Raw genomic sequence first — 23,675 nt, 5'->3', positions numbered from 1 at the left:
TGACTGTCATGCAGATAGTTGGAATCATCTCAGGCTAGGGTATGTCATGTTTCCAGTACCTGATAAGCCCTCCCAAAAAAATAATGTCTGTATGTTTCTGAATCCTCATAAAAAGGGAAGTAAATGACTAAACTAAGCATAAATCCACAAGGACGAAAACTGCAAGCAAAGAGGACAAAGAGAGACCGATGGTGAAGGGAAGCCTCAGAATCACAATCATGTACCGGTCCAGATTAATGCAGGAGGATGAGAAGTGACAGAAAATGACACATTTCCTAAAGTTTGAACATGTTGAGAGAGATTTATTATTTAGTGAGAAGTTTTGAAGGTGAGTAGTGGTGAACAGGTAACTAGAAAACTGAGCAAAATTTTTGTTGTAAGGTACTTATTAACTGTAGGAAAACCCAAAAAGTTGGCCAGGCACGGTGGCTCATGCCTGTAATTCTAGCACTTTGGGAGGCTGAAGTGGGCAAATTACCTGAGGTTGGGGGTTCAAGACCAGCTTGGCCAACATGGAGAAACCCGCTCTACTAAAAATATAAAAAATTTGCTGGGTGCAGTGGTGCGTGCCTATAATCTCAGCTACCCTGGAGGCTGAGGCAGGAGAAACACTTGAACCTGGGAGGCGGAGGTTGCAGTGAGCCGAGATCATGCCACTGCACTGCAGCCTGGGCTACAGAGCAAGACTTCATCAATGGCCGGGCGCGGTGGCTCAAGCCTGTAATCCCAGCACTTTGGGAGGCCGAGACGGGCGGATCACGAGGTCAGGAGATCGAGACCATCCTGGCTAACAAGGTGAAACCCCATCTCAACTAAAAAATACAAAAAAATAACTAGCTGGGCGAGGTGGCGGGCGCCTGTAGTCCCAGCTACTCGGGAGGCTGAGGCAGGAGAATGGCGTAAACCCGGGAGGCGGAGCTTGCAGTGAGCTGAGATCCGGCCACTGCATCCCAGCCTGGGCGACAGAGCGAGACTCCCTCTCAAAAAAAAAAAAAAAAAAAAAAAAAAAAAAAGACTTCATCAACGAAAAGAAAAAAGAAAAGAAAAGAAAAGAAGAAAAATCAAAAAGTTACTCAAGAAGGAAAAAGAAAAAATCATAATACATTACCTGGTTCTGCTATGGAAAGTATTGACATAATCATAGCAATGTAAAGACCTTATCATTAGCCCAAAATTGTGTGTAACTATGCTGAGGGGAGAGAGGAGAGGTAAAGAGTGTGTGTTTGTGTGCCCACACGTGCGTGTGTGTGTGCATGTGCATGTAAAAAGTGTTGAATTTTCATCTCCCATAAGTGTCCTTAAATTGTAAAACACGGAAACTTCAGAAATATCAGGGCTGGGCACAGTGGCTCATGCCTGTAATCCCAGCACTTTGGGAGGCCGAGGCAGGTGGATCACCTGAGGTCAGGAGTTCAAGACCAGCTTGGCCAATGTGGCGAAACCCTGTCTCTACTAAAAATACAAAAATTAGCCGGGCAGGAATAGTGGCAGGCCCCTGTAATCCCAGCTACTTGGCAGGATGAGGCTGGAGAATGGCTTGAACTGGGAAACAGAGGCTGCAGTGAGCTGAGACTGCGCCACTGCACTCCAGCCTGGGCAACAAGAGCGAGACTCTGTCTCAAAATAAAAAAAGAAAAAGAAGAAATTTTAAAAACATCACATTTTTACGTGTCTCTAATTCAAATAATTCTGCTGCCAGGACATTAATCAGTCATGATTTGGGGGTTCTCTCTCTCCCTAAGGCCATGCAAGAGTCCCAGATGTTCTCATGTATTCTTTCTTTCTTTTTCTTTTTTTTTTTTTTTTTTTTTTTGAGACGGAGTCTCGCTCTGTCGCCCAGGATGGAGTGCAGTGGCCGGATCTCAGCTCACTGCAAGCTCTGCCTCCCAGATTCACGCCATTCTCCTGCCTCAGCCTCCCGAGTAGCTGGGACTACAGGCGCCCGCCACCTTGCCCGGCTAGCTTTTTTGTATTTTTTTAGTAGAGATGGGGTTTCACCATGTTAGCCAGGATGGTCTCGATCTCCTGACCTCGTGATCCGCCCGTCTTGGCCTCCCAAAGTGCTGGAATTACAGGCTTGAGCCACCACGCCCGGCCTCTCGTGTATTCTTGAATATACAGGGCAGACCCTCTGGTCCCCAGTGCACATAGGTCCCCACACCTTGCCCAAGTCTGTAATCTCTTCAGTTCTTGGGCCAGACTTGCAGGGAGGAGTCTTTCACTGCTGACCTAAAATCTTAGCATCCCCTAATACCTCTCATCAGAAGATTCTTGTTGCTTCTTGGGGCCCTACATGGAGTGGGACTTGCATTTCTCTGCTCATAGAACCTGAAAACATAGACATAGCTGCCTTTTTAGGTTGCAGTTACTGCTTTCCCAGAACTTTCTTCTCTCCACCCCCATTCCTCTCCTCCACATCTGAGAAAATCAGGAAAACAGCTTCACTTAAAGAACCTTTGGAAACCCAGATCTCGCCCCTCTTTACTGTATGAGGGATGGTGAGAGAAGGTAGCAAGGAGCAACTGGGGCCTGCCCTATTCCTCTCCCACAATCTTTCGTTCAAACAAGTGACGTCTTCCCAATTTTATGTCATGTTCTACTTTTAAAAAGCCTCCCTGCTAGAACCCATTGCTTCTTACTTGGCCCCTCATTTACTTGCCCACCTGCAAAACAAAATTCTGTAACTGTAGCCAGAGGGAGCCTACAGGCAGCCTTTTTAATTTTTTCACTTTTCTCTTGTTACATTTGTACTAATTTACTTTGTAATCTATGTATTGTTGCAATTTTTATTGTAATTTTGATTCTCTCCAATTAAAATTACCCAGTTTCCCTCCTCAGCAAAGGAGTGTCAGAGGTGGGTCTTTTGCCCCATCAAGAGCCAGTTCTAAAGTAGCAGCCTCCAAAGGGGCATGTGCACATCTCAGGGGGACACAGGATGATCCGTGGGGTATGGGAAGAAGATACTAGGACTTCTATTCGCTTTTCTTTTTTTAGTTGGGTTCTCACTCTGTTGCCCAGTCTGGAGTGCAGTGGCCCATTCATTGCTCACTGCAGCCTTCACCTCCTGGGCTCAAGCTATCCTCCCTCTTCGGCCTCCAGAGTAGCTGGGATTACAGGCATGCACCACCATGCCGAGCTTCATTCTTTTTTGCTTTCTATTTTTGCATGCTTTCTCAAATGTATATACAGTATTTTTATAAACAAAAAGTTTACATATTTGGGAATGCATTCTAAAACATTTTTTAAACTGATGAAGTATGTGATCCAATATATTTGAGAGTTATGTTCCGGGGCAATGCTGTCCAACAGAAACATAATGTGAACCACAAATGTGAGCTTCACATGTAACTTTAAGTCTTCCATAGCCGCAATTTAAAAAAAAAAAGTGAAATTAATTTTAATGTTATATTTAATCCAATATATCCAAAATATTCTCATTTCAACATGTAACCAACATCAAAATTATAAATAAAACATTTTTCCTTTTTTTAAGCAAGTTTTCACAATATAGCATGTAGTTTACAGCGGCACCACATCTCACTTTGGACTGGCTACATTGCAGGTGCCCAGTAGTAGTATATGTGGCTCATGGCCACCATGGTGGACAACACAGTTCCTAGGTATTAGGTCCTGGATATTAGTGGACATCTGAGACAAGTCCTGCCTCTAGAACTGCTTCTGATGACAGACCTCTTGGGGTTGAGACAAAACTGAACCTGCCTCATCTCCGCAGTACACCCAAGGTGGTAAGAAGTGAATTACAATTCATTAAACAACTACTTTTCAGTTAAACACTTTTATGTCCATTTCATTTAATTTTCTAGCACCTACTTTAAGGTAGAGCTTATTAAACTATGTCAAGTCCGGGCGCGGTGGCTCACACCTGTAATCCCAGCACTTTGGGAGGCCGAGGCGGGCGGATCACGAGGTCAGGAAATCGAGACCATCCTGGCTAACACGGTGAAACCCTGTCTCTACTAAAAAATACAAAAAAAAAAAAAAAATTAGCTGGGTGTGATGGCGGGCCCTGTAGTCCCAGCTACTCAGTGGGCTGAGGCAGGAGAATTGCTTGAACCCGGGAAGCGGAGCTTGCAGTGAGCCGAGATCACGCCACTGCACTCCATCCTGGGCGACAAGGCGAGACTCCTTCTCAAAAAATAAATAAATAAATAAATAAACAAATTAATTAATTAATTAATTAACTATGTCAAGCATGAAGAAATGGGGTCATAGAACTAGTTAGAATCCCAGTCTTTTTTTCCCTCTCCTTTTTTTCAGTCATCTTTCTATCAGGCCAAAGAATTCTTGTCTTCCTCCAGAGCCGTGAACCACAAATTCTTCTGAACAACACTCATTGCCTCTTCTAAAAGATACGGAGCTCATTTCACTTACTGTTGTCTAATACTGTTACCTACTGAGGACGCATTCACAGAGCAAGCAAGCAAAGTCTGTGCAGTCAGACCACAGGACAGTCACAATGCTCTCCTCCATCCCCTGAAAGGACAAAAAATGCAGATTATACAGGCCACTCATATCCTCCAACCGTGATCTGTCTGGTTTCCCAGCATGGAACTCTCCTGGTTGGGGCTTCTTTATGTGAAGTCAATCTGTAGTAGATTAATTAAATACTGTATTGATTTTGTATGCTCTGGGGGCACTTCTAAAAGGGTTATATTCTTGAAGCCCCTTCTCTGAGTTAGTAGAACATTTCCCCTTTGCAAACGTGATACTTAGAATTTTATTACAATCCTCCTATCCACCTCCACCCAGACATCACCCCCTCCTGCTCTTAGCGTGGCATAAAATCTAACTTCTTGCCTTTCCCAAAAGACAGTCATGGCAAGAAAAGAGGGAGGGAGTCCTGCTGGTTTTCAGGTCATGTTGATTTAACACTTCATGATTTATGCATTCTGGCTGTCTTGCTTGTAGATTTTCATTGTTACATCCTGCTAAATACCTTGCAGGGGTGTTGTTTCTCTTAATTAGTTAATGTTTGTAAGGCACGTTACAGATGAAAGTGCTGTGTCAGTGCTAAATGTGAACATTTGGGTATTCTCAAGCTGTCCTTTGTCTGCTCAGGGATTTTCAGTGTAACGCAAATTCTGAGAGAGATTTGCATTTGGAAAAAGGCTTGGCTATTCTGTTTTAAACTGTAGGTTACTAAAATATACAAATTTGGGAATTAAAAATGGCAGTAAACGCAGGACATTTTGCATTAGCACAGTTTTCTGACCCTGATGTAACAGTGCTTTCTCCACTTATTGGAAGTGTGATGATCTGATGCAGAGCGAGAAAAGAACATTCCCTGCGAATTGCACTGCTTCTGTGGCGGACCCTTAACCTTCCTGATATGTAACAAATAATATACATGGTTGAGTTTTTGTTTTGTTTTGTTTGTTCAGTGAGTGGGCGGCTGAAACAATTTAGCTGCATTTCCAGTGTGTCTGCCTAGGAAAATGGATTCATTTAAAACTACAGCACAGTTAAATTAAGTGTTCAGTAATATTTCACTCAGAAAAATGTTAAATACCAGTTTCATTTGCTTTTGCAACATATTAACTAAACCTGAGTTTGTCACATTTCTACTGATGTAAAGATTCATGTTAAGCATGCTTATTAAGGTATTTGATTTCATAATGGACCATTTTTGGAAATACACAAAAAATGTTTTCTTGTGGAAGATTGGCTTTCCATTGTTTATTGTTTTCTAATCATCAGCTTTTAAGCTAGGTTGATACTTAAAAATAAGAAAGCTGCATAAAACAAAGCAGAGATAGTTGGAGACTTCCGTTTTATGTAACAGCAAGGGTTTACAAGAACTGTGACTTTTGGGGTACCTTTCATTTTGTATATAAACAAAAAATAAGTAAATTTGCAGCCTAAAACCCACTTGATAGTTCCTCTCAAATCCACAAAATGGCTGTTACCTGCAAAACATTTACAGTAACGTTAATAAATGATATGTTGGCTGATCCAGAGTTTATTCTAAGACTATAGCAAATTATCCTTCATCTTTTCATTGATTTTCAATGTAAGAAAATCCTCACTTTATTCTTAATAATCAACATTCCTAAATGCTCCAGCAGGATCCTCAGTCAATGTAAATTTACATAATTCATCTTCTTCCACTCAACTTGTTTTTCTATAATTAGTGCAGCTGTCACCAGGGAGCCACATTCTTGTGGGCAGGTAGCTATGGGTACAGAAGGCAGGCTTCAGTCAAACATTTCCTTTTAAACCATCCATTTGTTTTTTCTCCTCTTAGTTCAAATAAGTCGAGTTCTGTAATGAAGGATTTGTTTCCTACCTAGCGTATCCTTTTAAAATTCTATCATTCCATAACTTACAATTCCTTCTCCAGGTTCACTTAGCCAAAAGACATAAGTTTTTTTTGTTGTTGTTTTTTGTTTTTTGTTTTTTTGATACAGAGTCTCACTCTGTCACCCAGGTTGGAGTGTGGTAGCGTGATCTTGGCTCACTGCAACGTCCGCCTCCCAGATTCAAGCGATTTTCATGCCTCAGCTTCCCGAGTAGCTGGGATTACAGACACGCACCAGTATGCATGGCTTATTTTTTTCTTTTCTTTCTTTCTTTTTTTTTTTTAGTAGAGACGGGGTTTCTCCATGTTGCTCATGCTGGTCTTGAACTCCTGAGTTCAGGCAATCCACCTGCCTCGGCCTCCCAAAGTACTAGGATTACAGGTGTGAGCCACCACATCTGGCAAGACATAAGTCTCTAAAGAATTTTTTGGTCAGTCCAACTTTTAGGCTGCATACATATTTCTCTTTATAGCTTTCATATTTTTATTAAAACAGATCCTCATTTCAAAATGTAGTTATAACGCTGTTAAAAACACGGAAAGGTCATATGAGCACAATGACAAAACAAGCTTTGGAATGGTATAGGAAATATCTAGCTTTATCTTTTATATGAAGTCTTTAAACTGCCTTTCTCTTTTAGCTACCTTTCTCCTTAGCATTTAATGTAGTCTTTGAAAAGGATGGGGAAACAAACAAACAAACAAACAAAACAAAGTGTTTTCCTGCTCTCACTGGTTAAAATACTCAACACAGAATACTTCCCCTCCGGTCACCAAAATGTGTGGGGATTTCTCCCTATCAACAACCAAGCAATTCTGCAGTGGTTAACAACTGAGTGTCCTAACAAACACTGTCTACCTGGTGATAGTGTCAGAGGCAGGTGGACCAGAGCAACTCTATCTTAAATAGGAGCTGGGTAAAATAAGGCTGAAACCTACTGGGCTGCATTCCCAGACGGTTAAGGCATTCTAAGTCACAGGATGAGATAGGAGGTCAGCACAAAGTACAGGTCATAGAGACCTTGCTGATAAAACAGGTTGCAGTAAAGGAGCCGGCCAAAACCCACCAAAACCAAAATGGTGACGACAGTGACCTCTGGTCATCCTCATTGTTACACTCCCATCAGCACCAAAACAGTTTACAAATGCCGTGGCAACGTCAGGAAGTTACCCTATATGTTCTAAAGAGTGGAGGAATGAATAATCCACCCCTTGTTTAGCATATTATAAAAAAAATCATAAAAATAAACAAGCAGCAGCCCTCAGAGCTGCTCTGTCTATAGAGTGGCCTTTGTTTTTGTTTTTTTGTTTTTGTTTTTGAGGCAGAGTCTCACTCTGTCGCCCAGGCTGGAGGGCAGTGGCGCAATCTTGGCTCACCGCAACCTTCCTCTCCCAGGCTCAAGCAATTCTCCTGCTCAGCTTCCCAAGTAGCTGGGATTACAGGTGTGTGCGACCATGCCCGGCTAATTTTTGTATTTTTAGTAGAGACAGGGTTTCACCGTGCTAGCCAGGATGGTCTCGATCTCCTGACCTCGTGATCTGCCCTCCTCCGCCTCCCAAAGTGTTGGGATTACAGGCGTGAGCCACAGCGCCCAGCCTTAGAGTAGGCTTTTTTTTTATTCCTTTACTTTCTTAATAAACTTGCTTTCATTTTGCACTAGGGACTCGCCCTGAATTCTTTCTTGCGCGAGATCCAAGAACTCTCTCTTGGGGTCTGGATCAGGACCCCTTTCCTGTAACGTATTTCTCTGTCCTGTAACTTATTTCTGGCGACTACAGAAGGGACTATAGTGCAGAAATCGTGACCCAGCGGCTACCTTTGGGTAAGTGTTGTGGTCCTGTAACATCTTTCTTGCAAACCACAAAAGGGACCATACTGAAGAGACTCCCCACCCAAAGGAAAATCATCTGTGCTCACCAATTGGCTGACTTAGGGTAAGTAGAGTGTATATACCCAGGTAAAGAATGGGACTGGGTTAGAGACCCAACTTAGCAGCGTTAGAGTCTCTTCTGAGATTTAGAGGGTTAGAGACCCCTCTAGGTAAAGTCCCTCTCGGCTAAGAACAGGTTCAGCACTATGGGATGTTAACTGCAATTCTCTTTGGGTTAATCTGCCTTGCACTCTTTGCTGATGGCTGTGGGTGACAGGGTTAGACATGTACAGGATCGTGGGACATTGGGAGCTTTTTCCTTCCCGAAAGGGGAAACCTGACAGTTGGTGGGACTGCTGGGAAAAACCCCTTAACAACAGCAGCCGCAGCCACCTGAACTTTAAAGTGTCGCTGCAATGAGGGGGTCTTTCTCTGGCCTCCCTGAGTATTTGACCTTCCCCACCTTGCTGTTTTCCTTCTCTACTTTTCCTTTCCCTTTCTTATTTTTTCTATTACTCAAGGCGACCATCTTGCCCAGAGACCACGGGTTGAAACTCCCAGTCAGAGGTTGGATCAAAGATGATGGGACCCATCTGGGGGCAAATTTAAGGCTCGCCAGTTTGATATTGAGTGCTAAGTAAAGTAGCTAATGTCTATGTTTTGTGTTTGTTTGTTTGTTTTTAAGACAGAGTCTCCTCTGTCGCCCAGGCTGAAGTGCAGGGGCGCGATCTCAGCTCATTGCAACCTCCACCTCCCGGGTTCAAGTGATTCTCCTGCCTCAGCCTTCCGAATAGCTGGGACTACAGGTGCGCGCCACCATACTCAGCTAATTTTTTGTATTTTTAGTAGAGATGGGGTTTCACCATGTTGGTCAGGATGGTCTCCATCTCTTGACCTCGTGATCCGCCCACCTCGGCCTCCCAAAGTGCTGGGATTACAGGCCTGAGCCACCGCGCCCAGCCATGTCTATCACATGTATTTTGTTTCATCACATGTATTTTGTTTCATCATATGTATTTTGCTCTCGCCAGAACAAAAACAAACAATTTTCCTTTATGATGTGGCTTGGCCCCCAAGACGATGGTGCCACAAGTCTGATCAGTAATGCCACTCAGGGAAAGGGACCCAGAAGCCTGGCATGCTGGCAAAAGGGTAAGAATTTCCTACCAGTCAGATTTCTGGCTTCTCTCTCTGTGAAAATGGTTGAATGAATGGATAAATAAATAAATAAATAAATAAATAAATAAATAAATAAGTGTTTATCTCCTTTGTAAAGTTTTAATTAATCTGAAAAAAATTCTAAGGCTAATCTTAAACTGGTGTATTTTGTGCTATAAATTTGTTTTTCTGTGTTGAGTAGTACTTTAGAGTAAAACATGGGCTTAGAACACTTGTAAGCCTGCTTTTCTTTTTTTTTTTTGAGACGGAGTCTTGCTCTGTTGACCGGGCTGGAGTGCAGTGGCGGAATCTCAGCTCACTGCAAGCTCCGCCTCCCTGGTTTACGCCATTCTCCTGCCTCAGCCTCCCGAGTAGCTGGGACTACAGGCGCCCGCCACCTCGCCCGGCTAGTTTTTTGTATTTTTTAGTAGAGACAGGGTTTCACCGTGTTAGCCAGGATGGTCTCGATCTCCTGACCTCGTGATCTGCCCATCTCGGCCTCCCAAAGTGCTGGGATTACAGGCTTGAGCTTTTGAAAAGTTAAGCCTGCTTTTCAAAACGACCCAGCAAGCTGGTCAGTAAGAAACTTGGCTGTAGGTCCCTGAAACAAACAAAAAAACTGGATGAAGTCTCCACTTTGTTTTATGTTCTTGGGAGCATGACCTTTTAATCACGTGGTGGTACTTTCTCTTGGTCTCCGCCTTCCAGGGAACAGGAATTTTAGGGTTCGTGTCATAGTTAGCTCTAAAAATCATATTAAATAGTTAAAAGCCTTTGAAAGCTCAAAATTAACTACTCTAGACTTCTTCTGAGAAGAGGCACACAGGATGCTGCCCACTGTAGCTCAGTAACTAGGATCTTATGCTGTCACAGTGGTGGTCTAGGTTCTATTCCCCACCTAGGAAGTAAGTCATTTCTGGGGTAATATCCAAGTGACCTTGTCTATTCTCTTCTCTGTCGACTGTTCTAAATTTTCCTTTCTCTAAGTGCCCGGAAGGTTACCTTCGGTAAAGTTCAAAAGCTGGAGATTTTGGCGGCTTGGCATGGCTAAAGGCGGGTAATAAGAGATCTGAAAATTTTTTTTTTTTTTTTTTTAAAGAGCACTATGGTTGAAAGTCACCTTAATTAAAAGTGGATAAACAAGCTCTAGATATATTTAAAAGGCCTTTATATTTTTCTATTCTTGGAACTTGTGTCTCTGGGAAAAAAAATTTTTTCTTCTCAGTCGCCTGAATTATTTTTCTCCGTTTTTTGTTTGTTTTGCCACTCTCAATGCACATATGAGGGGCCCTAAGGTAAGTTCTGGTAGCCTGGGACTCCTTGGGAAAAACGGATGAGGAGCCACAGACTCTATTTTGGAGAAAAAACCCTCTGGTTCCTTCATGAAACCCCAGGAATTAAAAGCAGACAGATCTCTCTAAAAAATCAAAGGCTCTGTTCTGGTTTGCATTGTGTTATCTAATGGTTTTGAGTTTTGGGGATATCAGAAATTACTTCACATTATGAAAAAGCTTTGGTGTTTTATAATATAATAACTAGGTAGGAAATATAATTTAAGGGATGGCTAATAATAGCTATGGGGGGATACTTGACTCTGCATACTTGAATCAAAAAAGCATGCTCTTGGCCACCTAGAAGATAGGGAGACACCCCAGCCTCACTAGGAAATAAAACTCCCATGAGGAATGGGCTGATTGGCTTTGCGTTGCCTTGCAATGAAATGAAGAGTAGAAGCACTGCACCCTCTGCTCCCCTAGTATTTCCTTCCTTTTGGGCATCCAGGAACCAATATAAAATGGCACCCTTAACTTCGAGGATCTGTCTTTGCTTTCGGCAGTTTATTTGCTGCTTATTTGGCCCTAGAAACGCAAGCTTTCCTGGCCCTGTTCTTCCAAGGGCTCTGCCCTGAAGCCAGTAATCCAGTTAAAAAACGGGCAAATAGGCCGGGCTCGGTGGCTCACGCCTATAATCCCAACACTTTGGGAGGCGGAGGCGGGCAGATCACGAGGTCAGGAGATGGAGACCATCCTGGCTAATACAGTGAAACCCCGTCTCTACTGAAAATACAAAAAATTAGCCAGGCGTGGTGGCGGGCGCCTGCAGTCCCAGCTAAGAGGGAGCCTGAGCCAGGAGAATGGCGTGAACCCGGGGGGCGGAGCTTGCAGTGAGCCGAGATTGCGCCACTGCACTCCAGCCTGGGCGACAGAGCCAGACTCCATCTCAAAAACAAAAAAACAAAATGAAACAAAAAACTAGAAATAGAAAAATATTACAGTGCTAAATCTTCTGTCTGTGTATTAATATGTGTTGTATGTTTATATGTAAAAGACCTCTAATTGGTTTAAAAAATAAGTGCTTAAATAAAATATTTTGTCAGAAAAATAAACACTTTAATGCCTTTTTGTTCACATGACTTCAGAAGTCTTTTAAAAATAGACAGTTTTAAAGATTATCGGTAAAATAAAATGTCTTAAAAATGTAAAATTTAGGCCAGGCGCGATGGCACATGCCTGTAATCTCAGCACTTTGGGAGGCCGAGGCAGGCGGATTGCCTGAGGTCAGGAGTTTGAGACCAGCCTGACCAACATGGTGAAGCCCATCTCTACTAAAAATACAAAAATTAGCTGGGCGCAGTGACGGGCGCCTGTAATCCCAGCTACTTGGTAGGCTGAGGCAGGAGAATCACTTGAGCCCAGGAGGCAGAGGTTGCAGTGAGCCAAGATGGTGCCACTGCACTCTAGTCTGGAAAACAGAGCAAGACTCCATCTTAAAATAAAATAAAATAAAATAAAATATTCCATCTACGGAGCAAAGTTCCATTAAAGCCAATTTTTAAAAAGCCTATATAAAAAATATTCTTGCTGCACTTTATACAAATAATCAAGTATAATAAAGCAAATCAGTCTTACTATAATTTGTCTTTAATAAAAATGGAAAACTGGAAAGAAAAATATTATGTTTCAAAAACTATGGTATACTCGTTGTTAAATTCTAGTCTCATTAGTTATTTTTCAGTTTGTTTCTGCAATTTAGGCTAACCCTGCTTATTCCTGTAAACCAACCAATGAGCTCTAATTGTTGCTCCAAAAAAAACCCCAAAAGGGATGGGAAATGTGAAAATCTGGATCAATATTCTAATTCTGGGTACATTACAGTCAGTTAACAATCCCAGGAGGCTGAGGCAGGAGAATGGCGGGAACCCGGGAGGCGGAGCTTGCAGTGAGCCGAGATCGCGCCACTGCACTCCAGCCTGGGCAACAGCGTGAGACTCCGTCTCAAAAAAAAAAAAAAAAAAAAAAAAAAAAACAAACAATCCCATACCAGCTTAGTTCCAACAACTGCCCAGTTCATAAAAAGCCTTCTAATTTAGTTTACTTGCAATAATTTTACTTATTTTGCTTTACTCTTATAGAATATGGTGCTATTATACTCTTTGTGCAGGAATACAGAACAAGCTTACTAAATATTTTCCTAAGCATTTATTAATTGTTTGGGAGGCACTTTAGGAGGCTGAAGCAGGCAGATCACTTGAGGTCAAAAAGTTCGAGATCAGCCTGGCCAACACAGCAAAACCCCATCTCTACTAAAAAACAATACAAAAATTAGACAGGCATGGTGGTGCACACCTGTAATCCCAGCTACTTGGGAGGCTGAGGTAGGAGAATCACTTGAACCTGGGAAATGGAGGTTGCAGTGAGTTGAGATCGTGCCACTGCACTCCAGCCTGGGTGACAGAGCAAGACTCCATCTCAAAAAAAAAAAAAGAAAGAAAGAAAAAAAAAAAAAAGAGCATAATACTTTAAAAACTGAAGCCAAAAATATTTTGTTGCTTCTGCACTTCTGCCTTAAAACATTACTGGTTCCTTAGCCTTCACCCAGCAGGAGCAGTGAAAGTTTCCTTGCCAACCTCTACTGATGGTGGAACCATGAGCCAATGGGAGCTCTCTCCTTTCAAAGTACAGAGCTAAGTCTATCCACTTATTTATTTATTTATTTTATAAATATTTCTGGAGGGTCTGTGTGCCAAGCATTGTTCTTATGCCGAGACTCCAAAAGTAAATGAAATTGACATGGCCTCGTCCTTGAGGGACATACAGATTGCTGGAAATGACAGATGACAATGAAATAAACCAGCAGATACACACACACACACATTGTGAGAGACACTATGAGGAAGAGGCGCAATGAAGGGTCATTGATAGAGAACAGCAGAGGGAACCACTGGATAAGATGGCCTTGAGTACACCTTTCTGGGGAAGTGACACAAACCTGAAGGTTATAAGGGGAAAGAGGGAAGGAGAGTATTAAGGTATGGGGACAACATGTGTTAAGATCCATAGGTGGAAACAAGTGTGGTAGGACACACTAAGAAGAAGGAAGGGATGGGATTTGGTGTTTGATTGCAGTCGGATCCTTGGCCTATTTAGACACTGAAGTTATCAAGGATGGCAAGGCCTTGGGGTAGAGCAATCAGTGACCCAGGTGCCAAACCTTCCTCAGATGAAATTCAATAAACAGCAATGTGGCATATGGCAAAGAGGCACAGCCACATAGTGTAAACCCCAAAGAAGTAGGTTTTTTTTACACATGGTGGAGGAATAATAGCACACAAGCAGCATGAAGGAGCCAGAATGTGGAACCCAGGAAAACACCAAGAGAACACGCAGCCTCCTCTTGAGAGAGGGTGGCAAGAAAAACAGTGTCGTCAGGGGATAGTCAGAGGGGAAAGTGCAACGGAAAAGCTGAGAACGTAGATGCTCATTTACTCAGAAAGAGAGTTCCAGTATGCACAGGAGAAAGGAGGGGAGGACAAAGGGAAGGTTGAGTTTGGTAAGGGCAAGAACAGAGCAGGACGGGAGGGAGGCTAGGTTACCGGAGGCACATCTTGGATGGTCGCCATAGATAACTAGCATATGGATATAACTATTCCAAGATATTCAAGAGATCTAACCCCAGCAGTCATCTAGTGGATTAGAGGTATGTGTGTATCGCGGGGGCACCCTCCCTCCTTTCCCAGAAATCAGCAGCCTCCTGGACTTTTTTTATCCAAGAGAGTCATAGTCAAGTGAGGAGGCCAGCAACAGTACTATTTTGTTGGACAGGCTCATATCCCATGATGGCAATAGGATCCATTTATGATGGGATACCACACAGTTCTGAGAATTTCTTTTTTTCTCTCTTTTTTCTTTTGAGACAGAGTCTTGCTCTGTCCTCCAAGCTGGAGTGCAGTGGTGCAATCTTGGCTCACTGGGACCTCTGTCTCCCAGGTTCAAGTGGTTCTCCTGCCTCACCCTCCCTAGTAGCTGGGTCTACAGGCGCCCGCTACCACGCCTGGCTCATTTTTTGTATTTTTAGTGGAGACAGGGTTTCACCATATTGGCCAGGCTGGTCTCGAACTCCTGCCCTTGTGATCGGCCCACCTCGGCCTCCCAAAGTGCTAGGATTACAGGCCTGAGCCACTGCGCCCGGCCAGTTCTGAGAATTTAAAAGAAAGGGATCCTGGGCTGCCTGAGAAAGTGTATTTCACAGGTACATGACATCGGAGGTTCAAACCATTGAAAGATAGAGCACAACATTATGGAAAAAGCCTGGCAGGGTTGAGACAATGCAGACAGTTTCAGAGAAGGGAGTAAGGCCTTAAACAGATACCCAGAGATGGCCATCAAGAAGTAAGCAAGACACTTTGACAAACAGTGCACTGGTTGTGTGTGTGTACTTTTTCCCAGCGAGACTGATATTTTATTTTGATTTTTCATTTATTTACTTTTTTTGAGATAGAATCTCACTGTGTCACCCAGGCTAGAGTGCAGTGGTGTGATTTCAGCTCACTGCAACCTCCACCTCCCAGGTTCAAGCGATCTCCTGCCTCAACCTCCTGGGTAGCTAGGATTACAGGCATATACTACCACACCCAGATTTTTTTTTTTTTTTTTTTTTTTTCAGTAGAGACAGGGTTTCACTATGTTGGCCAGGTTGGTCTCGAACTCCTGACCTCAGGAAATTTGCCTGTCTCAGCCTCCCAAAGTGCTGGGATTACAGGCGTGAGCCACTGTGCCTGGCCGGAAAGTTATATTTTGAGCAAATTTTGTGTTTGTTTTCTTGAGAGGTAATGGCATACTGGAGCCATATGGACCATGAATAAGCTGCCTAACTTCCTTACATCTATTTCCCCCTCTGTCTGTTGAATGGGTATAATAGCACATATTCGTACAGGCTAGTGGCTCTCAAAATTTAACCTGAGACTGACCTGAGATGCTAGTCCCAGATCCTACCTCCCAGAGATTTCAGTTCAGTAGTTCTGGGGTGGAAAACACTGTCAGAGGACTGTTCGAATTAAATGAGACATATGCAAAATGTTTAACACATGTCTGGACAAGGTCAGCAATTATAACCCATAAATAATATTTCCATTTACTGGACCTAACATAAGGAGTAACTTCTTTTGGGAAAGTTAACTTCCTTTGGCATCACTGAAAACAAACATAAGTTAAAAACACCAGGCCTCATTACGGTTATAAGGTACCAGCTTCTCCCTCTATTTATTATTATTATTATTATTATTATTATTATTTTGAAACACAGTCTCACTCTGTCACCCAGAATGAAGTGCAGTAGCGCAATCTCGGTTCACTGCAACTTCCACCTCCAGGGTTTAAGTGATTCTCCTGCCTCAGCCTCCCAAGTAGCTGAGACTACTGGCTAATTTTTATATTTTTTGTAGAGATGGGGTTTCACCATGTTGGCCAGGCTGGTCTCGAACTCCTGACCTCAGGTAATCCACCTACCTCGGCCTCCCAAAGTTCTGAGATTACAAGTGTGAGCCACCACACCCAGCCTCCCCTTCTATTTTAAAATATTTTTTTTTAATTCTTTTTTTTTTTTTTTTGAGACAGTTTCCCTCTGTTGCCCAGGCTGGAGTGCAGTGGCATGATCTCGGCTCACTGCAACCTCTGCCTCTCGGGTTCAAGTGATTGTCCTGCCTCAGCCTCCCAACCAGCCTACCAAGCGTGGGCATGGTAATTTTTGCATTTTTAATAGAGATGGTTTTTTTTTTTTTTTTTTTTTTTTTTTTTTTGAGACGGAGTCTCGCTGTGTCTCCCAGGCTGGAGTGCAGTGGCGTGATCTCGGCTCACTGCAAGCTCCGCCTCCCGGGTTCACGCCATTCTCCCGCCTCAGCTTCCCAAGTAGCTGGGACTACAGGCGCCCGCCACCACGCCCGGCTAGTTTTTTGTATTTTTAGTAGAGACGGGGTTTCACCATGTTAGCCAGGATAGTCTCGATCTCCTGACCTCGTGATCCACCCGCCTCGGCCTCCCAAAGTGCTGGGATTACAGGCTTGAGCCACCGCGCCCGGCCAGAGATGGGGTTTTGCTATGTTGGTCAGGCTGGTCTCGAACTCCTCACCTCAAGTGATCTGCCCACCTCAGCCTCCCAAAGTGCTGGGATCCCAGATGTGAGCTACTGCACCTGGCCTAAAAATTCTTGTACTTTGTAATAGGACAGATTTCATACTTCCCGATTACTCTTACTACCAAGTTAAAATGAGCAGATTATTATTAATATTATTATTTTGAGGCTGGAGTGCAATGGGGCAATATCGGCTCACCGCAACTTCTGCTTCCTGGGTTCAAGTGATTCTCTGCCTCAGCCTCCCGAGTAGCTGGGATTACAGGCATGCGCCACCATGCCCAGCTAATTCTGTATTTTTAGTAGAGACAGGGTTTCTCCATGTTGGCCAGGCAGGTCTCGAACTCCCGACCTTGGGTGATCCACCTGCCTCAGCCTCCCAAAGTGCTTGGATTACAGGCATGAGCCACCGCGCCTAGCTAAAATGAGTAGATTGTAAAGTGTTGTCAATAATACAACAAATCTAAAAAGTTGATGAAAAAAAATCGTGGAGAAGATTTGAGGTTGTTTAATGCAACTTATTGCACATTGTACAGTTATTTTGGGCAATGAGGTAAACAACTGCCTGAAATTGAGGGATGGTAAAAATTAATTTTCAATAGGATTAGAAGATAAATGTCTTTCCTTGGGAAAAGACATTTCCAATATTTACCTCCAGTACAAAAGTGTTTAGTGGGCAAGGCGTGGTGGCTCATCCCTGTAATCTTTGGGAGGCTAAGAAAGGAGGATCACCTGAGGAGTTCAAGATCTTCCTGGCCAACATAGACCCAACTCTTTTTTTTTTTTTTTTTTTTTTTCAAAAAGTAGTGTTTGTGAAATAGCAACATAGTCAAAACACTTCTGAAATCATGTTTCTAATTGACAATTTGAGTGTCTGTAAATATCCATGGGTTAAATTTGTGAGTGACACTATTTTTAAAAAGTTTTTCTTTGCATATGAATGCCAGGTCATAGTAAATGACACTATTTTAATGCCATGCAATATTTGATATAGAAAGTTCACAACTGGCCAGGCAGGGTGGCTTACGCCTGTAATCCCAGCACTTTGGGAGGCCAAGGCAGGCGCATCATGAGGTTAGGAGATAGAGACCATCCTGGCTAACACAGTGAAATCCCGTCTCTACTAAAAAAATACAAAAAAATTAGCCAGGCGTGGTGGCAGCACCTGTAGTCCCAGCTACTCCGGAGGCTGAGGCAGGAGAATGGCATGAACCCAGGAGGCAGAGGTTGCAGTGAGCCCAGATTGCACCACTGCACTCTGGCAACAGAGCAAGACTCCGTCTCAAAAAATATAAATGAATAAATATAAATAAATAAATAAAGTTTACAAAAACTAAAGAATGTGGATAATTTCCTGGATTTTGTTTTAATTGAATTCCTTTGTGTTTTAATGACCAAAATCAGCCCTGGTTTTATTTCAACTGAAAGTATTCTTCACAGATGAAACATGACACAATTAGACTCTTGCTTGATGAATCTCCAGTGCCTGGCACTTAACAGGCCCTGTTTGTGTTTAATTTATATGGAAGTTCTAACATCCAGAATGGTTAAAGCAGGCAGAGCAATTCTATTACAAAATCTTCCAGGTTCCCTGATAACATACTAGAGTTCTGAAGAACAGTTCAAAGGGTATATTGACTTTTTGTTGTTGTTGAGACGGAGTCTCGTTCTCTCACCCAGGCTGGAGTGCAGTGGTGTGATCTTGGCTCACTGCAACCTCCATCTCCCTGGTTCAAGCGATTCTCCTGCCTCGGCCTCCTGAGCAACTGGGATAACAGGCATGCACCACCACACCTGGCTAATTTTTGTATTTTTGTAGAGACGAGGTTTAACCATGTTAGCCAGGCTGGTCTCAAACCCTGATCTCAAGTAATCCACCCGCCTTGGCCTCCCAAAGTGCTGGGATTACAGGCGTGAGCCACCGCACCCGGCCGGTATACTGACTTTTAATAGTTCCGTAAAATCAGAATACACATGATCAGCACTGATAGAATCCTGGAACCTCTAGGTAACCGGCCTGTAGTGAATACACTGGCTCCTCCAGAGGGCTATGGTGCTGGTAACTCTGACCTTCATTATAGCAAGAGACTGGCCCCTGGTGGTGGTGAAGCAGATAGAATCAGTATTCTGCCAACCAGGCACACTGCAGTCTAGCAGGCCTACCCTGCCCCCTTACCACGCACTCTCCCCTACTGCGGGAGAACATTCATTTTTATTTCAATCATGGGAAGTATCGTCTAATACACACAGGCCTTTTTTTTTAAACTTTAGGCCAGTTTTTCTGAAATGCACTTATTCCTTCTAACACAAAAAATTATTTAACATAACACTTTCCCAAATCCTACAGAATTAGCATAGTGCTAGACACATTATAAGGCCCTCAATAAATACATAAATTAAAATGTAAAACATAAAAATAATCTAGGAAGGTAGTAAGTCTTTAGCACACTGATTCAAATTTCCCTGTTAGAAAATGAATACTTTCTAACTGGATAAACTTGAGCCAAACTGTACATAAATGCATGTTCGTTCATGATCTTTAAATTAAAAAATCTGAGCTGGGTGCGGGAGTTCATGCTTGTAATCCCAGCACTTTGGGAGGCCTAGGCGGTGGATCACTTGAGGTCAGGAGTTCAAGACCAGCCTGGCCAACATGGTGAAACCCCGTCTCTACTAATATACAAAAATTAGCCTGGCGTTGCGGCGTATGCCTGCAATCCCAGCTACTTGGGAGGCTGAGGCATGAGAATCGCTTGAACCTGGGAGGCGGATGTTGCAGTGAGCCGAGATCGCACAACTGCACTCCAGCCTGGGTGACAGAGCAAGACTACCGTCTCAAAACAAAAAAAAGAAAAAGAAAAAGAAAAAATCTGGCTGTTTAAATAAAAATCTATTGCCTCAAAAATTTTTTTCTTAAAAAATTTTCTGTAAAAGGCCATAAAATGTGAGCTAATTTTCTGTATTTTCTGTATTTGAGTTCCTTTACATGTTTTTATTCCTATATTATGAATAATGTAAAAAGTCATCAAGTGTCGCCACCCACATTGCAGATAGTTTATCTCATGCGAGTCTTAAATCTAGTTACGTGGCACTACCTCTAGAAACCACCCAGCACTTCCCTTTTATGGAAAAAACAAAGCATCTAAATTTTCAAAAATTTTGCTACAGCGTTTCAACAGCCTCTTTCTTAAACAATTAGAATTTGCTTCTGACCAGCTACATTGTTGATGAAAACCCTCTCAAGTCTAATGAATCCATCTGGCATGGGTTTTCATTTTCAGATATCTTGTAAAAGATCACACTAAACAATCACTTAATTCTTAGGTACTTATAATCTGTTTATTCATACAAATACTAAAAGTAGTAATTGGAGTAAAAATAAAATTAACACCAGTAAGGCACAAGTTACTACATGAAAGTGAATTGCACTGCCACAAAAATCACTCTTAAATTCTGAGCTGGATTCATTTTAATTATAAATTTCAGAGATGGACTGTAAAAGATCTAGTCTGAGTTGAAGCATCTGACAATCTGCTCTCCCATTCCCAGGCAAAATCCAATTCATACTTCTCAGCACAAAAGCCAAAAACAATCTTATAGTGTGTATGTTAAGAGATTGATCTAAAGATTCTATTCTTATTGTGTATATATAAACCCAGAAAGCTGTGGAATCTACCATAAATCTGAAAAATGTCCAGCGTTAATTACAAAAGAATGTTAAATAAAATTCCTGTAGTTTCATGAGTGAACCATCATGATTACATAATGTGTATTTTGATGCATTTATTTGGCTTTTGTCACTGGACTATTCATTGTGGAGATGAACATCTCAGTATGTCTGTTTTCTACGTTTAACATCAACGGCAGAGGTTGTTTTTATTAGCCTTATTTAGCATTGTGCACAGTAAATTCCAGTATATTCTGGAATAAGCTAGGGATATAAACTATTCAGATTTTTATTTTTTGACACAAGTGTCTTTTTTTTTTTTTTTTTTTTGAGACGGAGTCTCGCGCTGTGTCACCCAGGCTGGAGTGCAGTGGCGCGATCTCGGCTCACTGCAAGCTCCGCCTCCCAGGTTCACGCCATTCTCCTGCCTCAGCCTCCGAGTAGCTGGGACTACAGGCGCCCGCTACCATGCCCGGCTAGTTTTTTGTATTTTTAGTAGAGACGGGGTTTCACCATGTTAGCCAGGATGGTCTCGATCTCCTGACCTCGTGATCCACCCGCCTCGGCCTCCCAAAGTGCTGGGATTACAGGCTTGAGCCACCGCGCCCGGCACAAGTGTCTTACTTTGTCACCCAGACTGGAGTGCTCATTGGAGCCTCACCCTTGAGGGCTGACGCAAACCTCCCACCTCAGCCTCCTGAGCAGCTGGGATGACAGGAACACGCCACCACGCCCAGGAAATTTTAGAGATGGTGTTTCACTATGTTGCTCAGGCTGGTCTCAAGCAATCCACCCGCTTTGGCCTCCCAAAGTGCTGGGATTAAGGCTTCAGCCACCGTGCCCAGCCATCTGGTTCTTAACTGATTCTTAAGTCCTAGAGTAAACAAGAGCAAATCTAAGAAAGGAGACCTTCAGATAGACCAAATGACTCATTGTTGGGCGTTGTCCACAAAGCAAGCTGTTGAATTTCAAGGACTGGAGATTGGTTCTACCTTTGGGGGAGAAACTGGTTATCCCAGTGATGGAATGCCTTAATGATAAATTTCCCTAAGCTTCAAGTTCCTCTGTGGAGTCAGTTTTAGGATTTTACTAACTCACAGAAAACAACCAAATTTATGATATGATACAGGGAATAGCCTGGAAAGCACTTTCTTAATACTGCCTAGAACTCCATTTTAAGCAAGAGCTGAAATTAGGATAAAATAATTATCCTATCTGGAAAGGCTGGGTGTGGTGGCTCATGACTGTAATCAAGACAAAAAAAGAGATGGGGCATGGTGGCTCACGCCTGTAATCCCAGTGCTTTGAGAGGCTGAGGCAGAAAGATGGAGGAGTTCAAGGGCAGCTTGGACAACACAAGGATATCCTGCCTCTACCAAGAAAAAGAAAAGAAAAAAGAAAGTAAAGGCACTGGGACTTGTTTATATAGACACTAGCTACAATATGGACACTAGTTACAATAGAAAAAGAAGAAATATTAGATTTTAGATCACTGTAAAGCATAATGAGATAATCTGTTTGAATTTGCTACGGTTTTATTTATTTGAGACGGAGTATTGCTCTGTCACCCAGGATGGAGTGCAGTGGCGTGATTTCGGCTCACTGCAAGCTCCGCCTCCCAGGTTGACGCCATTCTCCCGCCACAGTCTCCCTAGCAGCTGGGACAACAGGCGCACGCCACCATGCCTGGCTAGTTTTTTTGTATTTTTAGTAGAGACAGGGTTTCACTCTTAGCCAGGATGGTCTTGATCTCCTGACTTCGTGATCCGCCCGCCTGGGCCTCCCAAAGTGCTGGGATTACAGGCGTGAGCCACCGCGCCCGTTTATTTATTTTTTGAGACGGAGTTTCACTCTGGTTGCCCAGGCTGGAGTGCAGTGGTGCGATCTCGGCTCACTGTAATCTTTTGCCTCCCAGGTTCAAGCTTCTCCTGCCTCGGCCTCCTGAGTAGCTGGGATTATAGGCGCCCACCACCATGCCCAGCTAATTTTTTGTATTTTTAGTAAAAACCGGGTTTCATCATGTTGACCAGGCTGGTCTCGAACTCCTGACGTCAGGTGATCCACCCACCTCAGCTTCCCAAAGTGCAGGGATTACAGGCGTCAGACACTGCACCCAGGCTTGCTTCAGTTTTAAAACCAGTTAAAATGTTCTATGTTCAGCTGATGTCTTAACGAGTTTGTTTTTCAATTAGAGATGAATGGAAAGATGAGTTAAAACTGTATATGGGAGAGGGCTGGGTGTGGTGGTCATGTCTACAATCTAAGCGCTTTGGGAGGCCAAATTGGGAGGATCATTTGAGCCCAGGAGTTTGAGACCAGCCTTGGCAACATAGCCAGACCTCATCTCTACCCCCTGCAAAAAAAAAAAAAAAAAAAAAAAAAATAGCCATGTGTCATGGTGTATGCCTATAGTCCCAGCTACTCCAAGCTGAAGATCCCATGAGCCTATGAGTTCAAGGTTATAGTGAGCTATGACCATGCCACTGCACTCTAGCCTGGGTGACTGAGACCGTTGCTAAAATAAATAAAACAGTGCAGAATATTTTAATTACTAATTTTTAATAATCTCTACATTAATAAATATAACATTACAAATTTTTTTGAGACAGGGTCTCACTTTGTTACCCAGGCTGGAGTGCAGTGGCATGATCATAGTTCACTGCAGCCACAACCTCCTGGGCTCAAGCAATCTTCCTACCTCAGTCTCCCAAGTAGCTGGGACTATAGGCACTTTGCCAGCATGCCTGGCTAATTTCTTATTTTTCTGTTTGTAGAGATGGGGTCTCACTATATTGCCCAGGCTGAACTCAAACTCCTAGGGTCAAGTGATCCTCCCACCTCAGTCTCCCAAAGTGCTGGGATTACAGTTGTGAGCCACTATGTCCAGCTAAATGTAACATTATTAAATGTAAATACTACAGCATCAGTTCTACCAGAATGCTGCTTTAAGTAAAGCAAAATTCAAAACTCTAAAATTTTCATTTTTTCTTGAACAAATTTTGATGTTTCTTTGTTCTTATACAAATTTCTGACATATGGCTGGGCGCGGTGGCTCACGCCTGTAATCCCAGCACTTTGGGAGTCCGAGGCAGGTGGATCACAAGGTCAGGAGATCAAGACCATCCTGGCTAACACAGTGAAACCCCGTCTCTACTAAAAATACAAAAAAATTAGCCGGGCGTGGTAGCGGGCGCCTGTAGTCCCAGCTACTCGGGAGGCTGAGGCAGGAGAATGGCGTGAACCCAGGAGGCGG

The 23,675-nt window shown here is 43.0% G+C and overlaps 1 protein-coding gene across 1 annotated transcript in view; it reads right to left on the bottom strand.

Moving 5' to 3' along the window:
- Positions 1 to 23,675, bottom strand: part of GPR160 (G protein-coupled receptor 160) — a 305,594-nt gene that overhangs the window by 16,378 nt on the left and 265,541 nt on the right. The gene's annotated exons all lie outside the window — the stretch shown is intronic.

Source organism: Macaca thibetana, chromosome 2 (assembly GCF_024542745.1).
Source record: "Macaca thibetana thibetana isolate TM-01 chromosome 2, ASM2454274v1, whole genome shotgun sequence".
Taxonomy (NCBI): Eukaryota; Metazoa; Chordata; class Mammalia; order Primates; family Cercopithecidae; genus Macaca; species Macaca thibetana.
The sequence above is the reverse complement of the archived record's forward strand: the minus strand, read 5'-3'. Positions and strand labels throughout refer to the sequence as shown.